General features: G+C 47.3%; 1 protein-coding gene across 1 annotated transcript in view; it reads left to right on the forward strand.

Annotated features, from left to right (window-relative positions):
* The window catches only part of LOC142707566 (fibrinogen C domain-containing protein 1-like), a 135083-nt gene that overhangs the window by 32789 nt on the left and 77809 nt on the right, over positions 1–24485 (forward strand). The window lies entirely within an intron of this gene.

Consider the following 24485-nt stretch of genomic DNA (forward strand, 5'->3'; position numbering starts at 1 on the left):
GTGCCGGGTGGGATCGCCCTTTAATTTAATAAAATTGGGTTCCTTTTTTACCTTCTCCAAATGGGCCCAGCGGGTCACGTGGCTCTAGTTCTGGAACTTGTAAAAATCTTGGCAGGGGCCAAACCTAGAGGAGAGGGGACCTCCTTATGCTACACCATGAAAACCTCATCTTTGGATAAGGGGGTCTTGCTAGATTTATACCATGGGAGGAGAGGGGGTGGGGCCCGGGGCCCTCTCCAATATGAGCACATTTGGCACCACATGGAGGTCTATTTATGCCCCTGGGTAGAAAATGTTATATGAACGCGACGGGGAAAAGTCAGGTCGTATTAAATTGCTCTAAAATTCTATTGTTTTGGTTGGATAAAGACATTGATTTTATGACGGCGTCCTCCTGCGTTCTCCCTCCCCAAAGCCGAGTCCTTATCAATTATGACACGGACGAGGGAAATATTGTATTTCCTTCAGCGGTGAACCGGCCTCCGGGGGAAGGAAATCAGTGTTTGTGCTCAGGAAATATGTAGTTGTTCCCAGGACCGGATCATAGACAGGGATAATGGGGCAATTGCCCCCAGGGTTTCCACCATCTAGGAGCCTCCACCTGCACCACCTCACCCCATGATCAGACAATACAGTGGACCACCTTACAATGGGCATCCAGATTCAGCACTGAGAATGCAGTGGGATCCGACACCCCTGTCCTGGTCAAAGAGGTAATACAGAAGGGTCTTCACCCAGTTCACCCCACTGGGCTAAATATGAGGACTCCAGCAAGATGGGATCTCGAATAAGCGTAAGTTGGCTGCTGATTTGGGCACTATATGGTGGTATTATATGTTAGGCGCTATATGGAGGTATTATATGTTAGGCGCTATATGGAGGTATTATATGTTAGGCACTATATGGAGGTATTATATGTTAGGCGCTATATGGTGGTATTATATGTTAGGCACTATATGGAGGTATTATATGTTAGGCGCTATGTGGTGGTATTATATGTTAGGCGCTATATGGTGGTATTATATGTTAGGCGCTATATGGTGGTATTATATGTTAGGCGCTATATGGTGGTATTATATGTTAGGCACTTTATGGTGGTATTATATGTTAGGCACTTTATGGTGGTATTATATGTTAGGCGCTATATGGTGGTATTATATGTTAGGCGCTATATGGTGGTATTATATGTTAGGCGCTATATGGTGGTATTATATGTTAGGCACTATATGGTGGTATTATATGTTAGGCATTATATGGTGGTATTATATGTTAGGCACTATATGGAGGTATTATATGTTAGGCGCTATGTGGTGGTATTATATGTTAGGCGCTATATGGTGGTATTATATGTTAGGCACTATATGGTGGTATTATATGTTAGGCACTATATGGTGGTATTATATGTTAGGCGCTATGTGGTGGTATTATATGTTAGGCACTATATGGAGGTATTATATGTTAGGCGCTATGTGGTGATATTATATGTTAGGCGCTATATGGAGGTATTATATGTTAGGCACTATATGGTGGTATTATATGTTAGGCGCTATATGGTGGTATTATATGTTAGGCATTATATGGTGGTATTATATGTTAGGCACTATATGGTGGTATTATATGTTAGGCGCTATATGGTGGTATTATATGTTAGGCACTATATGGAGGTATTATATGTTAGGCACTATATGGTGGTATTATATGTTAGGCGCTATATGGTGGTATTATATGTTAGGCATTATATGGTGGTATTATATGTTCGGCACTATATGGTGGTATTATATGTTAGGCACTATATGGTGGTATTATATGTTAGGCACTATATGGTGGTATTATATGTTAGGCACTATATGGTGGTATTATATGTTAGGCACTATATGGTTGTATTATATGTTAGGCACTATATGGTGGTATTATATGTTAGGCGCTATATGGAGGTATTATATGTTAGGCGCTATATGGTGGCATTATATGTTAGGCACTATATGGTGGTATTATATGTTAGGCGCTATATGGTGGTATTATATGTTAGGCGCTATATGGTGGTATTATATGTTAGGCACTATATGGTGGTATTATATGTTAGGCACTATATGGTGGTATTATATGTTAGGCGCTATATGGAGGTATTATATGTTAGGCGCTATATGGTGGTATTATATGTTAGGCACTTTATGGTGGTATTATATGTTAGGCACTTTATGGTGGTATTATATGTTAGGCGCTATATGGTGGTATTATATGTTAGGCGCTATATGGTGGTATTATATGTTAGGCACTATATGGGGTATTATATGTTAGGCGCTATGTGGTGGTATTATATGTTAGGCGCTATATGGTGGTATTATATGTTAGGCACTATATGGTGGTATTATATGTTAGGCACTATATGGTGGTATTATATGTTAGGCACTATATGGTGGTATTATATGTTAGGCACTATATGGTGGTATTATATGTTAGGCGCTATATGGTGGTATTATATGTTAGGCACTATATGGTGGTATTATATGTTAGGCACTATATGGAGGTATTATATGTTAGGCGCTATGTGGTGGTATTATATGTTCGGCACTATATGGTGGTATTATATGTTAGGCACTATATGGTGGTATTATATGTTAGGCACTATATGGTGGTATTATATGTTAGGCGCTATATGGAGGTATTATATGTTAGGCACTATATGGAGGTATTATATGTTAGGCACTATATGGAGGTATTATATGTTAGGCGCTATATGGTGGTATTATATGTTAGGCACTTTATGGTGGTATTATATGTTAGGCACTTTATGGTGGTATTATATGTTAGGCGCTATATGGTGGTATTATATGTTAGGCGCTATATGGTGGTATTATATGTTAGGCACTATATGGGGTATTATATGTTAGGCGCTATGTGGTGGTATTATATGTTAGGCGCTATATGGTGGTATTATATGTTAGGCACTATATGGTGGTATTATATGTTAGGCACTATATGGTGGTATTATATGTTAGGCACTATATGGTGGTATTATATGTTAGGCACTATATGGTGGTATTATATGTTAGGCGCTATATGGTGGTATTATATGTTAGGCACTATATGGTGGTATTATATGTTAGGCACTATATGGAGGTATTATATGTTAGGCGCTATGTGGTGGTATTATATGTTAGGCACTATATGGTGGTATTATATGTTAGGCGCTATATGGTGGTATTATATGTTAGGCACTATATGGAGGTATTATATGTTAGGCACTATATGGAGGTATTATATGTTAGGCGCTATATGGTGGTATTATATGTTAGGCACTTTATGGTGGTATTATATGTTAGGCACTATATGGAGGTATTATATGTTAGGCGCTATATGGTGGTATTATATGTTAGGCACTTTATGGTGGTATTATATGTTAGGCACTATATGGAGGTATTATATGTTAGGCGCTATATGGTGGTATTATATGTTAGGCACTTTATGGTGGTATTATATGTTAGGCGCTATATGGTGGTATTATATGTTCGGCACTTTATGGTGGTATTATATGTTAGGCGCTATATGGTGGTATTATATGTTAGGCACTATATGGTGGTATTATATGTTAGGCACTTTATGGTGGTATTATATGTTAGGCGCTATATGGTGGTATTATATGTTAGGCGCTATATGGTGGTATTATATGTTAGGCACTATATGGTGGTATTATATGTTCGGCACTATATGGTGGTATTATATGTTAGGCACTTTATGGTGGTATTATATGTTAGGCACTATATGGTGGTATTATATGTTAGGCACTTTATGGTGGTATTATATGTTAGGCACTATATGGTGGTATTATATGTTAGGCGCTATATGGTGGTATTATATGTTAGGCGCTATATGGTGGTATTATATGTTCGGCACTATATGGTGGTATTATATGTTAGGCGCTATATGGTGGTATTATATGTTCGGCACTTTATGGTGGTATTATATGTTAGGCGCTATATGGTGGTATTATATGTTAGGCACTATATGGAGGTATTATATGTTAGGCGCTATATGGTGGTATTATATGTTAGGCACTATATGGTGGTATTATATGTTAGGCACTATATGGTGGTATTATATGTTAGGCGCTATATGGTGGTATTATATGTTAGGCACTATATGGTGGTATTATATGTTAGGCACTATATGGTGGTATTATATGTTAGGCACTATATGGTGGTATTATATGTTAGGCGCTATATGGTGGTATTATATGTTCGGCACTATATGGAGGTATTATATGTTAGGCGCTATATGGTGGTATTATATGTTAGGCACTATATGGTGGTATTATATGTTAGGCACTATATGGTGGTATTATATGTTAGGCGCTATATGGTGGTATTATATGTTAGGCACTATATGGTGGTATTATATGTTAGGCACTATATGGTGGTATTATATGTTAGGCACTATATGGTGGTATTATATGTTCGGCACTTTATGGTGGTATTATATGTTAGGCGCTATGTGGTGGTATTATATGTTCGGCACTTTATGGTGGTATTATATGTTAGGCGCTATATGGTGGTATTATATGTTAGGCACTATATGGAGGTATTATATGTTAGGCACTATATGGAGGTATTATATGTTAGGCACTATATGGTGGTATTATATGTTAGGCACTATATGGTGGTATTATATGTTAGGCACTATATGCTGGTATTATATGTTAGGCACTATATGGTGGTATTATATGTTAGGCGCTATATGGTGGTATTATATGTTAGGCACTTTATGGTGGTATTATATGTTAGGCACTATATGGTGGTATTATATGTTAGGCACTATATGGTGGTATTATATGTTAGGCACTATATGGTGGTATTATATGTTAGGCACTATATGCTGGTATTATATGTTAGGCACTATATGCTGGTATTATATGTTAGGCGCTATATGGTGGTATTATATGTTAGGCACTATATGGAGGTATTATATGTTCGGCGCTATATGTCATTATTGCTAGGACATCCATGATACTGTATGGCACTGCTATATAGCTCTACATGGCATTATATGGTACTGTATGACTTTATATAGTATTATATGGAATTATGGTCTGGCAGTTACAGCAGTTTATGGCACCGTTATTTGGAGGTATCTGGTACTATGTGACCTTGTTTGGACAGTTCTGGCGCTATATGGCAGCATTATTTGTATATATTGTAATATATTGTATGTCTGTGTTATTTGGACACAGTTGGCGCTGTATTGCACTGTTCTTTGGTACTGTGTGACAGTGTCATTTGGACACGTATGGTACTGCAATGGCGCTATTATTTACCATTCTATGCCACTGTCACTATGGCACTACGTGGACGTGCGTGGCATTGTAAGGTGTTGTGATTTGAATGTTTATGCCATTTTATGACACTGTTATTTTGACACATTGCACTCTATGACAGGGGCATGGCTGGGGGGGCATGTACCCTGGGTACTGGGGGTCCGGTGTTATGCCCTCTGCCTTGGTGAGGGTATTTAGATACGGGGTTAGCGCAGCAAACTTGAGTTTTGCCCCGGGTGCAGGGAAGGGTAACTATGACTTTGCTCTACGGCGCTACCTTTTGGACACACATGGAACTTTTCCACCGTTTCCTAGCACCGTATAGACCTGTTTGGCACCGCGTGGCCCCAGATACAGGAATATTAGAGAATTTCTGCAATTTTTTGGTGTCCAAGTAAAGGTTCCCCTGACGGGCGCCGAATGTCAACCCCCCTTTAATCTCCACATACAGAATGGCTGCCGCCGATATAACCTCTCTCCTATATATATATAATACAAAAAGAATCCTGAGAAATAACAGAAAACGTTACATTTGTGAGATTTATTTGCAACTTGGTGCGAGGTCCGGGCGGGATTGGGCGGAGGTGCCGCGGCTGGTGCCGCTCTGTGCATTAGCGGCTGATTTGGTGAAGTTCTGAAGACGGTTATTTGCTTCAATGAGATAAATGGATGCGTTGGATTGTGGAGCTGTCACTTCTTCTCGTTACATTGTGTCAGGGAAAGAAAACCTGTGACAAATGTGCAGTAAACAGCCGCGTTATCGCTGTCACTTTCACACTTAACTCACCTGCTGCCTCCATTTACCGGGGGGTTGGAGGTGAATAAAGGAAAGTTCTGGAAGTTCCTGTCACAGCCGCTCACTCGTTCCATTAGCTGCTGCAGGTGACACTTTGTCAGGTTTGTTCCAGCAGCAAATGCTCCGATAATCTGCTGTAATTCTCTGTTTTTGTTGCTTTGCTCAGAAAATGACTGCAGACCGCAAAATGTCTGCCTGCCCCCCTCAATCCAGCAACGGCTGCCGCACGATGTGGGGGTTCAGACTCCAAACTCACAAACATTTCCCCCTAAAATCAAACTCTCCAAAAAGTGACATCAGGGAGATTCTGAAAAGGTTGGAACGAAGCAACGCAACTTATGCCCCGCCCATTTATATAGAACACGCCTCCAAACTACAGCATTCAAATCACAATGATTCCCTTCATCACACCCTAAACTAATACAGACCCCAGACCAGACCCCTAAACTAATACAGACCCCAGACGAGACCCCTAAACTAATACAGACCCCAGACGAGACCCCTAAACTAATACAGACCCCAGACCAGACCCCTAAACTAATACAGACCCCAGACCAGACCCCTAAACTAGTACAGACCCCAGACGAGACCCCTAAACTAATACAGACCCCAGACGAGACCCCTAAACTAATACAGACCCCAGACCAGACCCCTAAACTAATACAGACCCCAGACCAGACCCCTAAACTAATACAGACCCCAGACCAGACCCCTAAACTAATACAGACCCCAGACCAGACCCCTAAACTAATACAGACCCCAGACCAGATCCCTAAACTAATACAGACCCCGGACCAGACCCCTAAACTAGTACAGACCCCAGACCAGACCCCTAAACTAATACAGACCCCAGACCAGACCCCTAAACTAATACAGACCCCAGACACCTAAACTAGTACAGACCCCTAAACTAATACGGACCCCAGACTAGACCCCTAAACTAATACAGACCCCAGACCAGACCCCTAAACTAATACAGACCCCAGACACCTAAACTAATACAGACCCCAGGCCAGACCCCTAAACTAATACAGACCCCAGACCAGACCCCTAAACTAATACAGACCCCGGACCAGACCCCTAAACTAGTACAGACCCCAGACCAGACCCCTAAACTAATACAGACCCCAGACCAGACCCCTAAACTAATACAGACCCCAGACACCTAAACTAGTACAGACCCCTAAACTAATACGGACCCCAGACTAGACCCCTAGACTAATACAGACCCCAGACCAGACCCCTAAACTAATACAGACCCCAGACCAGACCCCTAAACTAATACAGACCCCAGACACCTAAACTAGTACAGACCCCTAAACTAATACGGACCCCAGACTAGACCCCTAGACTAATACAGACCCCAGGCCAGACCCCTAAACTAATACAGACCCCAGACCAGACCCCTAAACTAATACAGACCCCAGACACCTAAACTAGTACAGACCCCTAAACTAATACGGACCCCAGACTAGACCCCTAGACTAATACAGACCCCAGGCCAGACCCCTAAACTAATACAGACCCCAGACCAGACCCCTAAACTAATACGGACCCCAGACTAGACCCCTAAACTAATACAGACCCCAGGCCAGACCCCTAAACTAATACAGACCCCAGACCAGACCCCTAAACTAATACAGACCCCAGACCAGACCCCTAAACTAATACAGACCCCAGACACCTAAACTAGTACAGACCCCTAAACTAATACGGACCCCAGACTAGACCCCTAGACTAATACAGACCCCAGACCAGACCCCTAAACTAATACAGACCCCAGACCAGACCCCTAAACTAATACAGACCCCAGACACCTAAACTAGTACAGACCCCTAAACTAATACGGACCCCAGACTAGACCCCTAGACTAATACAGACCCCAGGCCAGACCCCTAAACTAATACAGACCCCAGACCAGACCCCTAAACTAATACAGACCCCAGACACCTAAACTAGTACAGACCCCTAAACTAATACGGACCCCAGACTAGACCCCTAGACTAATACAGACCCCAGGCCAGACCCCTAAACTAATACAGACCCCAGACCAGACCCCTAAACTAATACGGACCCCAGACTAGACCCCTAAACTAATACAGACCCCAGGCCAGACCCCTAAACTAATACAGACCCCAGACCAGACCCCTAAACTATACAGACCCCAGACCAGACCCCTAAACTAATACGGACCCCAGACTAGACCCCTAAACTAATACAGACCCCAGGCCAGACCCCTAAACTAATACAGACCCCAGACCAGACCCCTAAACTAATACAGACCCCAGACCTGACCCCTAAACTAATCCAGACCCCTAAACTAATACAGACCCCAGGCCAGACCCCTAAACTAATACAGACCCCAGACCAGACCGCTAAACTAATACAGACCCCAGACCGGACCCCTAAACTAATACAGACCCCAGACCGGACCCCTAAACTAATACAGACCCCAGACCAGACCCCTAAACTAATACAGACCCCAGACCAGACCCCTAAACTAATACAGACCCCAGACCAGACCCCTAAACTAATACAGACCCCAGACCAGACCCCTAAACTAATCCAGACCCCTAAACTAATACAGACCCCAGGCCAGACCCCTAAACTAATACAGACCCCAGACCGGACCCCTAAACTAATACAGACCCCAGACCAGACACCTAAACTAATACAGACCCCAGATCAGACCCCTAAACTAATACAGACCCCAGACCAGACCCCTAAACTAATACAGACCCCAGACCAGACCCCTAAACTATACAGCCCCCCCTGTAGACAATGCTATACAGCCCCCCCTGTAGACAATGCTATACAGCCCCCCCTGTAGACAATGCTATACAGCCCCCCCTGTAGACAATGCTATACAGCCCCCCCTGTAGACAATGCTATACAGCCCCCCTGTAGACAGTGCTATACAGCCCCCCTATAGACAGTGCTATACAGCCCCCCTATAGACAGTGCTATACAGCCCCCCCTGTAGACAGTGCTATACAGCCCCCCTATAGACAGTGCTATACAGCCCCCCCTATAGACAGTGCTATACAGCCCCCCCCTGTAGACAGTGCTATACAGCCCCCCCTGTAGACAGTGCTATACAGCCCCCCTGTAGACAGTGCTATACAGCCCCCCCTGTAGACAGTGCTATACAGCCCCCCCTGTAGACAGTGCTATACAGCCCCCCCCTGTAGACAGTGCTATACAGCCCCCCCCTGTAGACAGTGCTATACAGCCCCCCCCTGTAGACCGTGCTATACAGCCCCCCCTGTAGACCGTGCTATACAGCCCCCCCTGTAGACCGTGCTATACAGCCCCCCCTGTAGACCGTGCTATACAGCCCCCCCTGTAGACCGTGCTATACAGCCCCCCCTGTAGACCGTGCTATACAGCCCCCCCTGTAGACCGTGCTATACAGCCCCCCCTGTAGACCGTGCTATACAGCCCCCCCTGTAGACCGTGCTATACAGCCCCCCCTGTAGACCGTGCTATACAGCCCCCCCTGTAGACCGTGCTATACAGCCCCCCCTGTAGACCGTGCTATACAGCCCCCCCTGTAGACCGTGCTATACAGCCCCCCCTGTAGACAGTGCTATACAGCCCCCCCTGTAGACAGTGCTATACAGCCCCATATAGACAGTGCTATACAGCCCCCACTGTAGACAGTGCTATACAGCCCCCCCCCTGTAGACAGTGCTATACAGCCCCCCACTGTAGACTGTGCTATACAGCCCCCCCTGTAGACAGTGCTATACAGCCCCCCCCTGTAGACAGTGCTATACAGCCCCCCCCTGTAGACAGTGCTATACAGCCCCCTGTAGACAGTGCTATACAGCCCCCCTGTAGACAGTGCTATACAGCCCCCCCTGTAGACAGTGCTATACAGCCCCCCCTGTAGACAGTGCTATACAGCCCCCCCTGTAGACAGTGCTATACAGCCCCCCCTGTAGACAGTGCTATACAGCCCCCCCTGTAGACCGTGCTATACAGCCCCCCCTGTAGACCGTGCTATACAGCCCCCCCTGTAGACCGTGCTATACAGCCCCCCCTGTAGACCGTGCTATACAGCCCCCCCTGTAGACCGTGCTATACAGCCCCCCGTATAGACAGTGCTATACAGCCCCCCTGTAGACAGTGCTGTACAGCCCCCCTGTAGACAGTGCTGTACAGCCCCCTATAGACAGTGCTATACAGCCCCCCGTATAGACAGTGCTATACAGCCCCCCCTGTAGACAATGCTATACAGCCCCCCGTATAGACAGTGCTATACAGCCCCCCTGTAGACAGTGCTGTACAGCCCCCTATAGACAGTGCTATACAGCCCCCCCCTGTAGACAGTGCTATACAGCCCCCCTATAGACAGTGCTATACAGCCCCCCTGTAGACAATGCATTTAGGCAGATTTCACACTTAGGCCCTGTTCACACAGATTTTTTTTTTCTCCATGGCCTCCTCCTCCAATCGATGGGAGGCGATTTCCGCCGTGTTTTGCTGCCGATTCCAATGTGGTTTCCGCTTCAAAATCAGCGTAAAAAAAAACTCTGTGTCAACTGGGCCTTAGGGTAAGGCCACAAGGAGTGGCCCTAATCTGGCCGCAATGCGGCCAACAACTGCGCGGCACCGTGATCGGCGCGGCTGTCAAATACATTAACGCGCGGCCATTAACAGGTTATTTGACAGCCGCGCCGCACATGGTGCTGGCGTTGGTTGTTGGTCACGGCCGGGCCACGGCCGCTCCGTGTGGCCTTACCCTTAGTGCTGCAGAAAAGCTGGGTGCTAACTTGCATTATATTGATTGTCACCCAGCTTTCCCAGACACCAATAGTGCACACAGCCAGAGGTCGGTTATAAAGTTGCGCCTACGGAGCAGATAATGACCATGTGGTGACGCACTTTTCCCAGCATGCACCAGCCGGCTGTAATAGACTTGGTTTTCATTGTTTTTTGATGGAACGTGTAATCACGTGCTTCACCTATCGGGGGCGCTGAGTCTACAAAATTCCTAGGTCGGGTTCTCTGCCTATAGTCATTGGGTGTCATCACTAATCCATCATTTTCTGTCTGTAGATTCCTCTGGGGGCGCTGTTCTGTGACTCTTTGGAGGGCAGTTCTTGACTCCAGGTGACAAGTTCTATGATAATTGCGGTGCCGTTGACTGTCGGGGTTGATGTGACATTTGTTGTAATAAACGTTTCATCTCTTGTGTCAGTATTTTTATTTCTATAGTAAGTTCCTCCTTAGTCATTGGTGTCTGTCCCTTCTGGGCGTTTACCCCTCCAGGACCAAACTAAACTAGAGCATAATTTATATTATATTATATAGAAGTTCCAGCCTTGCAAAACCAAAGTCTATTTAAAGTCATTTCATAAAAATAAAGACGTTTCCCTTTAAGTAATCCCTGCCAGTAAGCAGCCGTTTATCCTCCCGCCACCACCCAGTGACCGGGCTGAGATATTCCCTGATGGTCAGTGAGGGGTAGACTCTGCGTCACAGGGCCTGTACAGAGAAGAATCCCATGCTCTGGGTCATGAATTTCATTCCCTCACCACTTGGATCTGCCTACCTGGCAGCCATTTTGAATAATTTACCTTTCCACCAATAGAAATGTGTACGATTTGCATAATTTCCCAGAATGCATTGCAGAAATTCTCCCTAAGTTTACTGAGTTTTGAAAAGTATAAATTAAATGGAGGAAAAACTTGAAAATGCAGCTTCTGTGGGCCGGAGAGGTTTCTGGTGGGGATTCTGGTGGATCGAGGTCCAGGAGCTTGCAGGACACGCCCAGTTCTGCTCTGGTGCGCCTGAATCCCAGCGCAAAAAATTTTATAAAAAAAATTTATAAAAAATTTTTATACAATTATTTCCTATATTTTTAATTGTACAATAGTAAAGAACCTGTTACCATTTTATAAGTTATAATGATAGACAAATAGAGGGCTCTAATAAAGCCTCTACATCTCCATGCATGGAGAAGTAAATGAGCCTCTTCACCAGATCGGCACAACTCGCACCAGGAGACCTGTTGCCACCGCATGTAGCAGCCGCTCAGATCTTCAACCAGTGAGGAAGACTCCAGACCGCAAGGCCTCTATAAGTGCAGAATAATACACTGTATATAATAACCAGTGCCCCCAAGAGGGACACCTTCACTGGGACATTTACTTAATTTAAGGAGAGTTTCTAGCAATGAACCATGGGAACATAGGCACATTTTCACGCAATGCATCATGGGAAAATAATATGCAAATTACCTTTTCGGGAACAAACTATTGCAGAATTTATATTCCATGGTTCCAGCCTTACAAGTCTATTTAAAGTCATTTCATAAAAATAATGTGCCCCTTTAATTACTCCCTGCCAGTAAGCAGCCGCCACCCAGTGACCCGGCTGAGATATTCCCTGATGGTCAGTGAGGGGTAGACTCTGCGTCACAGGGCATGGAGAGAGAAGAATCCCATGCTCCAGGTCATGAATTTTATTCCCTCGCCACTTGGCTCCGCCTACCTGGCAGCCATTTTGAATCATTTACCTTTCCACCAATAGAAATGTGTACTATTTGCATAATTTCTCAGAATGCATTGCAGAAATTCTCCCTAAGTTCACAGAGTTTTGAAAAGTATAAATTAAATGGAGGAAAAACTTGAAAATGCAGCTTCTGTGGGCCGGCGAGGTTTCTGGTGGGAATTCTGGTAGATCGAGGTCCAGGAGCTTGCAGGATACGCCCAGCGCTGCTCTGGTACGCCTGAATCCCAGAGCTTAATCCATAGAGAATTTTATAAAAAAAATGTAATAAAATTATTTCCTATATTTTTAATTGTACACTAGTATAGAACCTGTTCCCATTTTATAAGTTATAATGATAGACAAATAGATGGCTCTAATGAAGCATCTACATCTCATGCTTGGAGAAGTAAATAAGCCTCTTCACCTGACCAGCACCACTCGTACCAGGAGACCTGCTGCAACCACATAGAGCAGCCGCTCAGATCTTCAACAAGTGAGTAAGCCTCCAGCCTGCAAGGCCTCTACAAGTGCAGAATAATACACTGTATATAATAAACAGCGCACGCCAACAAGGACACCTTCACTGGGACATTTACTTAAGTTAAGGAGAGTTTCTAGCAATGAACCATGGGAACATATGCACATTTTCACGCAATGCATAATGGGAAAATAATATGCAAATGACCTTTTTGGGAACAAACTATTGCAGAATTTATATTCCATGGTTCCAGCCTGTAGCCTATTTAAAGTCATTTCATAAAAATAATGTGCCCCTTTAAGTAATCCCTGCCAGTAATCAGCCGTGTATCCTCCCGCCACCACCCAGTGACCAGGCTGAGATATTCCCTGATGGTCAGTGAGGGGTAGACTCTGCGTCACAGGGCATGGAGAGAGAAGAATCCCATGCTCTGGGTCATGAATTTTATTCCCTCGCCAATTGGCTCCGCCTACCTGGCAGCCATTTTGAACAATTCATCTTTCCACCACTAGGAATGTTCACAATTTCCATAATTTCCCAGAATGCATTGCTGAAATTCTCCTTAAGTTTACTGAGTTTCGAAAAGAATAAATTAAATGGAGGGAAAACTTGAAAATGCAGCTTCCGTGGGCCAGCGAGGTTTTTGGGGGATCGAGGCACAGAAGGTCGCAGGGCACGCTACCCATTCAGCTCTGGTGCGCTTAAATCGCTCGATCAGAAGAAAATATAAAATAAATACATTTCCTATAATTTTAATTATACTATAGCAAGGAATCTGCTACCATTTTATAAGTTATAATGATAGAAGTTCTAATAAAGCCTCTACATCCCATACAGAAGTGAATAAGCCTTTTCACCTGACCGGCACCACTCGTACCAGGAGTGAGACTCCAGGCCGCAAGGCCTCTACAAGTGCAGTATATTAAACTGTATATAATAACCAGCACACGCCAACAGGGACACCTTCACTGGGACATTTACTTAAATTAAGGAGAGTGTCAAGCAATGCACCATGGGAAAATAATATGCAAATTCCCTCTTCAGGACCAAACTATTGCAGAATTTATATTACATGGTTCATTCTCGGATCCGCCTACCTGGCAGCCATTTTGAATATTTAACATCTCCACCAATAGAAATGTGCACAATTTCCATAATTTCCCAGAATGCACTGCTGAAATTCTCCCTAATTTTACTGCGTTTCGAAAATAATAAATTAAATGGAGGAAAACTACAAAACAACTTGTAAATCTGGATTCTGGGGGATGAGACCCTGGCACTTGCAAGGAATGTTCGGTCCCGCCCCGGTACGCCAGGATAAACTCTGACAATGCCATTAAAAAAAATATATATAATTATTTCCCTCATGTTTTAGTATGAACTGCATCTGTTTTATCACCATCATATATAACACCTGAAGATGTAATAAAGTATTCATATCTCATGCTTAAAGAACTATAAGAGCCCCGCAGCTCACCCAGTGCCTCCTGCCACCACAGATAGTAACAGCTCAGACCTCAACCAGCAAGTGGGACTCCAGCCTGCAAAACCTTCTCATTAACTGAATAGAACACATTGTGCGCTCTAACAGGGACACCTTCAGTGGGACATTTACTCAATTTAAGGAGAGTTTCAGGTAATGCACCGTGGGAAAAAAAAGATATGCAAATTTACAAGTAATATGCCTGAGAAGATATGCAAATCTGAAGGGTGATTGATATATTCCTGTTACAGATCAGGTAGAGGAGGAGTCACAGAAGAGGGGAGGTGCATCACATGTTCCCTCCCAGTTTTTTCCAGTAGATAGATAGTGGACACCGAATCATTGAATACATCTTATACGTTTCTCCTCCAGTTCCTGTTTATTTCTGGTCTCCTTGTACCCGTCACCCGCTCATCTGTGCCGGGCCGGCAGGAGGGTTCGTTACCATGGAAGGTCGTGTCTTATTCAGCCAATATCAGCCTCAAAGACTTTTGGGCCTTTTGTGACGTGCTCGCCACTATTGTAAAAAGGGCGTGGCTTACAAATGGGCGTGTCCACCATGGGCCAACAAATACGCAGCACTCAGGACCTTGTATGTGACGCAGCACTCAGGACCTTGTATGTGACGCAGCGCTCAGGACATTGTATGTGACGCAGCGCTCAGGACATTGTATGTGACGCAGCGCTCAGGACATTGTATGTGACGCAGCACTCAGGACGTATGTGACGCAGCGCTCAGGACCCTGTATGTGACGCAGCGCTCAGGACATTGTATGTGACGCAGCGCTCAGGACATTGTATGTGACGCAGCGCTCAGGACATTGTATGTGACGCAGCGCTCAGGACATTGTATGTGACGCAGCGCTCAGGACCTTGTATGTGACGCAGCGCTCAGGACCTTGTATGTGACGCAGCGCTCAGGACATTGTATGTGACGCAGCGCTCAGGACATTGTATGTGACGCAGCGCTCAGGACCTTGTATGTGACGCAGCACTCAGGACCTTGTATGTGACGCAGCACTCAGGACATTGTATGTGACGCAGCGCTCAGGACCTTGTATGTGACGCAGCGCTCAGGACATTGTATGTGACGCAGCGCTCAGGACATTGTATGTGACGCAGCACTCAGGACATTGTATGTGACGCAGCGCTCAGGACCTTGTATGTGACGCAGCGCTCAGGACATTGTATGTGACGCAGCACTCAGGACATTGTATGTGACGCAGCACTCAGGACGTGTATGTGACGCAGCACTCAGGACATTGTATGTGACGCAGCACTCAGGACATTGTATGTGACGCAGCACTCAGGACGTGTATGTGACGCAGCACTCAGGACCTTGTATGTGACGCAGCACTCAGGACGTGTATGTGACGCAGCGCTCAGGACCCTGTATGTGACGCAGCACTCAGGACATTGTATGTGACGCAGCGCTCAGGACATTGTATGTGACGCAGCACTCAGGACGTGTATGTGACGCAGCACTCAGGACCTTGTATGTGACGCAGCACTCAGCACCCTGTATGTGACGCAGCGCTCAGGACCTTGTATGTGACGCAGCACTCAGGACCTTGTATGTGACGCAGCACTCAGCACCCTGTATGTGACGCAGCGCTCAGGACATTGTATGTGACGCAGCGCTCAGGACATTGTATGTGACGCAGCACTCAGGACATTGTATGTGACGCAGCGCTCAGGACCCTGTATGTGACGCAGCGCTCAGGACATTGTATGTGACGCAGCACTCAGGACCTTGTATGTGACGCAGCGCACAGGACATTGTATGTGACGCAGCGCTCAGGACATTGTATGTGACGCAGCGCTCAGGACCCTGTATGTGACGCAGTGCTCAGGACATTGTATGTGACGCAGCGCTCAGGACCCTGTATGTGACGCAGCGCTCAGGACCTTGTATGTGACGCAGCGCTCAGGACATTGTATGTGACGCAGCGCTCAGGACCCTGTATGTGACGCAGCGCTCAGGACCTTGTATGTGACGCAGCACTCAGGACCTTGTATGTGATGCAGCGCTCAGGACATAATATGTGACGCAGCACTCAGGACCCTGTATGTGACGCAGCGCTCAGGACCCTGTATGTGACGCAGCACTCAGGACATTGTATGTGACGCAGCACTCAGGACATTGTATGTGACGCAGCGCTCAGGACATTGTATGTGACGCAGCGCTCAGGACCTTGCATGTGACGCAGCACTCAGGACGTGTATGTGACGCAGCGCTCAGGACCCTGTATGTGACGCAGCACTCAGGACATTGTATGTGACGCAGCGCTCAGGACATTGTATGTGACGCAGCACTCAGGACGTGTATGTGACGCAGCACTCAGGACCTTGTATGTGACGCAGCACTCAGCACCCTGTATGTGACGCAGCGCTCAGGACCTTGTATGTGACGCAGCACTCAGGACCTTGTATGTGACGCAGCACTCAGCACCCTGTATGTGACGCAGCGCTCAGGACATTGTATGTGACGCAGCGCTCAGGACATTGTATGTGACGCAGCACTCAGGACATTGTATGTGACGCAGCGCTCAGGACCCTGTATGTGACGCAGCGTTCAGGACCCTGTATGTGACGCAGCGCTCAGGACATTGTATGTGACGCAGCGCTCAGGACCTTGTATGTGACGCAGCGCTCAGGACATTGTATGTGACGCAGTGCTCAGGACATTGTATGTGACGCAGCACTCAGGACCTTGTATGTGACGCAGCGCTCAGGACCTTGTATGTGACGCAGCGCTCAGGACCCTGTATGTGACGCAGCGCTCAGGACCTTGTATGTGACGCAGCGCTCAGGACCCTGTATGTGACGCAGCACTCAGGACATTGTATGTGACGCAGCACTCAGGACATTGTATGTGACGCAGCGCTCAGGACATTGTATGTGACGCAGCGCTCAGGACCTTGCATGTGACGCAGCGCTCAGGACATTGTATGTGACGCAGCGCTCAGGACCTTGCATGTGACGCAGCGCTCAGGACGTATGTGACGCAGCACTCACACCCCATATCATCAGTCATAGTGACCCCAAAACATTGCCATCATGAGGGTCCCCATAAGCGAGTCAAACTGCCCACATAACAGTGCCGGATAGAGCGCCTCCATAACAGACCCCATGCCTGTCAGAACGGCCACATGTCATTGCCAGCAGAAGGCCTACTAAACAAAGCCATAGGGTCCACATAATAGTACCAGTCAGAGTGCCCCCACAATAGCTCCAGTCAGATGTTTGATGCATGGGAGCTCGGCGTTCTGATGTGGCGCCAGATCAATGAACGCTAACGCCAAACATTATTTGCATTCAGAAAAATGAGGAACCTGAGCAGGGCGGGGGCGCCCCGGAATTAATAAACACGCACCTAAGTCCGTGTCATGAGGTTTACCGCCATTTTGAGGGCTGATTCATTGATTCATTGCATCCATTCATTGGCATCAGCTTGGCGGAAATGGCCCTCGCCGTGTTTAGGTCTCACATTATACTTGGCGTTTTTCCCACTTATTGACGATCTGTACATCAGAGTCCGGCAGCCGTCCAGGACGGATCTCTTCCCCCCATGTAAAGCATGTGTGCTCGCCCAGGACGCCGATGTACATATTGGCGGTTTCTAGCTGCGTTCTCTGACATCACCCAAATTGCTACTTGGACCGATGCCACGGTTATCGACTTTCTACGTTCGGCTATATCTTACGATAATTATCATCTAGAGCAGTGCAGACAACTCTACTTACCACAAGCATAAACATCCCAGCACCGAACGCCACCAGGAATAGGAGATTCACGGCAGCGCAAACACGTACGTATGGATTAAACCATAATTGTAGTCCCCAGACCTATAATTCATGACTTATTCAGCAAAGCGGCGTTACCGTTACTCATCTTTCTAATCACAACGCTGCTAATAAAGTTTTACTTCAAACGGACAAGATGGAGATAGGAAAAATGTATACATAATGGAGATGCCCATAGCAACCAACCAGATCACTGCTAACATTTCTATCCTGCTCTGTAGAAAATAAGAGCGGGAATCTGATTGGTTGCTATCTCATGTAAAAAAAACAGATCAGAGAAGTGGAGGATAGGCCTATACCAACCAATGAGATCACTGCTATCATGTTTAACCTGCTCCTGAATAAAGGGAGATGGAATCTGATTGGTTGCTGGGTAACACCTTTGTTTTATTGATAAGAACTGGGTCAAATCAACCAATCAGATCACTTCTATAATTTCCATCCTGCTCTGAAGAAAATGTGAGCTGGAATCTGATTGGTTGCTATGGACAGTCTCCCTTACTATGAGCCTCCTGTATGAAAACTAGAGCTGAGAAGTAGAGGAGATGCCCATACCAACCAATCAGATCACTGCTATCACCTCAGCTGGCATCTTAAATGGTAGCTATGGGAACCCTTTTATTTCTATTTGTACCTTTTTATTTTTTCTACATGATTCCCCCACTAGGCCTCATTTATGAGAACTGGTTCAAATCAACCAATCAGATGACTTCTATCATTTCTATTCTGCCCTGGTCAAAATGAGAGCAGGAATCTGATTGGTTCCTGATTGACCAGTCTTCTGTATGAAAACCAGTGCATAGAGGACACACCCATAGCAACCAATCAGATCACTTCTATAGAATTTGATTTGAATCAGATTGGTTGCTAGGGGTAAACCCTCCATCTTTGCTTGCTCTTGTTTTAAACATAGGCCTCGTTTATATAGAATCGTCCTGAATCTCAAGATCGCCCGATTGAAATAAAAAACGGTTACACAGGTAAAACAAGGACATGCACATGAAGTACCAGACAGGGTTTTGTAGCTTGGATGAAGTTACCCTTTAATTTAGAAAAAAGTAACGGACGGAATCGGAAGGGAATTATCCCCTATGTAATATGTCACTCTAAGGGTATGTGCACACACACTAATTACGTCCGTAATTGACGGACGTATTTCGGCCGCAAGTCCCGGACCGAACACAGTGCAAGGAGCCGGGCTCCTAGCATCATACTTATGTACGATGCTAGGAGTCCCTGCATCGCTGCAGGACAACTGTCCCGTACTGTAAACATGATTATACTACGGGACAGTTGTCCTGCAGCAAGGCAAGGACTCCTAGCGTCGTACATAAGTATGATGCTAGGAGCCCGGCTCCTTGCACTGTGTTCGGTCCGGGACTTGCGGCCGAAATACGTCCGTCAATTACGGACGTAAATAGTGTGTGTGCACATACCCTAAAAGCCCCTACATCGCAAATCGTTGAAACGTAAATAGCGGTGGGATTGATTCGCTCATCTCATCGCTTACCCTGAGGTGTCCCCATCATCTCTTCTGTGTCCTTACATTTTCATTCGCATCAAGCTGAAAAGAAAAATTAAAAAGGAAACAACAAAAACAAAATTTCCCGCAGCCAAATACGTTCTGAAGAAATTATTCTGGGACACGGCGGCAGACGGCGGAGTCAGGAGACATAAAAGTAAACTAAAACAGCGTGTGGCCCCCGAGCAGGAAACCTGTGGCAGTCTTGTGGTGAAGCACCGGGACGTGTTACTCCGGCCGGACTCCGGGGGCCGAAATCTCCCGTTACTCCGGCCGGACTCCGGGGGCCGAAATCTCCTGTTACATCAATGTCTTAAATATAGGGAAGTAAATAGATTGGGCGCTGCCACCGGACACCGCGTGACGCCAATTATTTTATCCTTGTGACCACCCTGGGGGGCATTCTGCACCTGAGGCTTTCCAACTACTCGATTTGGTGGCGGCTGGTCATGTACGGGGGGGGGGGGGGGGGGGCACTTTGAACCTCCAGCACACACCGAGCCCTTACTATACCACCGCCGCTTGTACATCCAGTCCACACTGTGGCCATTCCACCACTGACACTCGCCTGTCCTGATAGTTTGTTACAATGTATCAGTGCACAGTGCAGGTGATATATGTATCAGTCCAGACTATGTCGTTTTCCAGACTGGATACAACTGTAACAAACCCTCAGCTGTGAGAAGTACAGGTTTTTAAGCCTTTGGCTTTAAACAAGAATGTTTCCAATCACTGACAGCAACCAGAGATCCATGAAATTGGCGAGAAATTGAAACATCTATTAGAAAGTGGTTCTTGCTCAGGGGCCCCTGCTCTGTATCTGGCTCCTCGGAGGTATATCATAGCGTCCTGCCGCCTGTGGCGTGTGTACCGCGGGCTCCTCAGAGTTATATCATAGCGTCCTGCCGCCTGTGACGTGGGTACCGTGGGCTCCTCGGAGGTATATCATAGCGTCCTGCCGCCTGTGGCGCGGGTACCGCGGGCTCCTCGGAGGTATATCATAGTGTCCTGCCGCCTGTCACGTGGGTACCGCGGGCTCCTCGGAGGTATATCATAGTGTCCTGCCGCCTGTGGCGTGGGTACCGCGGGCTCCTCGGAGGTATATCATAGTGTCCTGCCGCCTGTGGCGTGGGTACCGCGGGCTCCTCGGAGGTATATCATAGTGTCCTGCCGCCTGTGACGTGGGTACCGCGGGCTCCTCGGAGGTATATCATAGCGTCCTGCCGCCTGTGACGTGGGTACCGCGGGCTCCTCGGAGGTATATCATAGCGTCCTGCCGCCTGTGACGTGTGTACCGCGGGCTCCTCGGAGGTATATCAGTGTCCTGCCGCCTGTGACGTGTGTACCGCGGGCTCCTCGGAGGTATATCATAGTGTCCTGCCGCCTGTGGCGTGTGTACCGCGGGCTCCTCGGAGGTATATCATAGCGTCCTGCCGCCTGTGGCGTGTGTACTGCGGGCTCCTCGGAGGTATATCATAGTGTCCTGCCGCCTGTGGCGTGTGTACCGCGGGCTCCTCGGAGGTATATCATAGCGTCCTGCCGCCTGTGACGTGTGTACTGCGGGCTCCTCGGAGGTATATCATAGCGTCCTGCCGCCTGTGGCGTGGGTACCGCGGGCTCCTCGGAGGTATATCATAGCGTCCTGCCGCCTGTGGCGTGTGTACTGCGGGCTCCTCGGAGGTATATCATAGTGTCCTGCCGCCTGTGGCGTGTGTACCGCGGGCTCCTCGGAGGTATATCATAGCGTCCTGCCGCCTGTGACGTGGGTACCGCGGGCTCCTCGGAGGTATATCAGTGTCCTGCCGCCTGTGACGTGTGTACCGTGGTCACTGCAGCTACGTGTTCACGGCCGTCACTCGTGCCCCTATTTTCCGTCACCCCACCCCCTCAACATTCTGTATGTACAATAACTCCGCTGTGAGGGTCATTTCTCCGCTTCTTCTACTTCCATATTTATTGTAAGATCTGCGGCGACGCCGGTGAAGACTGCGGCCATGTTTTCCCACACCGGCTGCTACATTCATAAATCCGGTAACCGTGTGACGGCCTGAACAGCGGGGCAAGTTTCCATAGCGACACAAAGCTGTGATAGATCGCGAGCGGCAGGCATTAAGTGCGAGCAGTCGCTCTATAGCGTGGATGGCGCCGTTTATTATTCTATCTGGTCTTTTTGCACTTCATCTCTATAATCTATATGTGACGTATAATGTCGGGGCGGGGGAGGGGGTGCTTATCTACATTAATACTTGTAATGGGGGAGCATTCTGCGCACACCCAGACTGGCAGTGCCAACACTTGGGGGCGCCACACACAACTAGCTATAAAAAGTGCTGCACAACTCGCTCCTGTGACCGCTCCCCTGATGTCACTGCCACGTTGTTGCATAGCAACCATCCAGGAATTTACTGGGTGACCACCACAAATCAGCATGGCCATGTGAATTCTGCCGTTGTCACTGACTCCAGGCTGCCAACCAATCATGTCTGCCCATCCCTGCAGTGGGGTGGAGTTTGGACATTGCCTGTGACATGCTGCGTGCTGCTGCACGTGGCCGTGTTCATCCTCAATGACAGTAACGTCTGGAGAACTGGAGATGAATGACCATTACAGCTGAGACAACTGGTACTTGTAGTTCTCCTGTCTCATCCGTGGTGTCACATGACTCTGCGCCGCCCCGGACCCCCCCCCCCCCTTGTACTCCTCAAATAACACTCCTTACATCAGATATTTCTTATAATTATCCATAAATATTATGAGGACAAGATGTATCACCCCGAGAGACAGGGTTCATACATCGCCCTAAAAGTGTATCACACATAACAGGATTAGATACACAGCACAGCAGAAAGTAGCACACATGATAGGATTAGATACACATCTCGGCAGACAGTATCACACATGATAGGATTAGATACACAGCTCAGCAGACAGTATCACACATGATAGGATTAAATACACAGCTCGGCAGACAGTATCACACATGATAGGATTAGATACAGCGGCTCAGCAGACAGTATCACACATGATAGGATTAGATACAGGGCTCAGCAGACAGTATCACACATGATATGATTAGATACACAGCTCAGCAGACAGTATCACACATGATAGGATTAGATACACAGCTCAGCAGACAGTATCACACATGATAGGATTAGATACACGGTTCAGCAGACAGTATCACACATGATATGATTAGATGCACGGCTCAGCAGACAGTATCACACATGATAGGATTAGATACACAGCTCAACAGACAGTATCACACATGATAGGATTAGATACACAGATCAGCAGACAGTATCACAGACGATATGATTAGATACACGGCTCAGCAGACAGTATCACATATGATAGGATTAGATACACAGCTCAGCAGACAGTATCACACATGATAGGATTAGATAGATACACAGCTCAGCAGACAGTATCACACATGATAGGATTAGATACACCGGTTCAGCAGCAGAGAGTTATCACTGTGTTATCTGTGGGGTTACATAGAATCTTTATCTGTACTATCATTGTGCACAAACTGCAGTCCCAAAAATGTTCAGCTCTGCTACATCTGGGTAGACGTTACCACTAGACTCCTGGTGCACATATTACATCTGCGTCTCATCCCTGTGGCAGTGCAGGAAATATATGAGCGGTGGACAATGCGCTGCAGGTTCTACTCCCCCCAGGCCCCACCATAGACCTCATCACCGTCGACCCCCTGCCCCCCCCCCCCCTGGACTGACACGGCCCCCTGTCCCTCATGGACTGACGCCCTCCTGTCCCTCATGCACTAACACCCCCACTGCCCCTCATGGACTGATGTCCTCCTGGACTGATGCCCCCCTCCCTGTCCCTCATGGACTGATGCCCTCATGGACTGATACCCCGCTGTCCCTCATGGACTGATGTCCTCCTGGACTGATGCCCTCCTTGCCCTCATGGACTGACACCCCCCCCCCTGTCCCTCATGGACTGACACCCCCCTCCTGTCCCTCATGGACTGATGCCCCCCTGTCCCTCATGGACTGACGCCCTCATGGACTGACGCCGCCCCCCCTGTCCCTCATGGACTGACGCTCTTCCTGTCCCTCATGGACTGACACCCTCATGGACTGACACCCCGCTGTCCCTCCTGGACTGACGCCCCCCCTGTCCCTCATGGACTGATGTCCCTCATGGACTGACGTGCCCCCCCGTCCCTCATGGACTGATGCCCTCCTGAACTGACACCCTCATGGACTGACACCCCCACTGTCCCTCATGGACTGACGCCCTCATAGACTGACACCTCCCCCTGTCCCTCATGGACTGATGTCCCCCCCCCTGTCCCTCATGGACTGACACCCCCCTGTCCTTGTTGATGCTCCATCTTTTCTTCTTTGTCGACAATGAAAAACAGAAGGAAATCCCTTGTCATTTGCCCTATCTGTGCCCCCCACATCGCCGCCGCTGCTGCCACCCGTCCTGTTTGGCGTCTCATCCCCTCCTCCGCTGCCTCCTCATTCGCCTCCATTAGCTGTGCTGTTATGAGGACACGTCGGGGTTTGCTGCCTCTTATTTCGCACATCAGGCCCCGGCTCTCGGCGTT

The sequence above is a fragment of the Rhinoderma darwinii genome, unplaced genomic scaffold (genome assembly GCF_050947455.1).
Source record: "Rhinoderma darwinii isolate aRhiDar2 unplaced genomic scaffold, aRhiDar2.hap1 Scaffold_36, whole genome shotgun sequence".
NCBI lineage: Eukaryota > Metazoa > Chordata > Amphibia > Anura > Rhinodermatidae > Rhinoderma > Rhinoderma darwinii.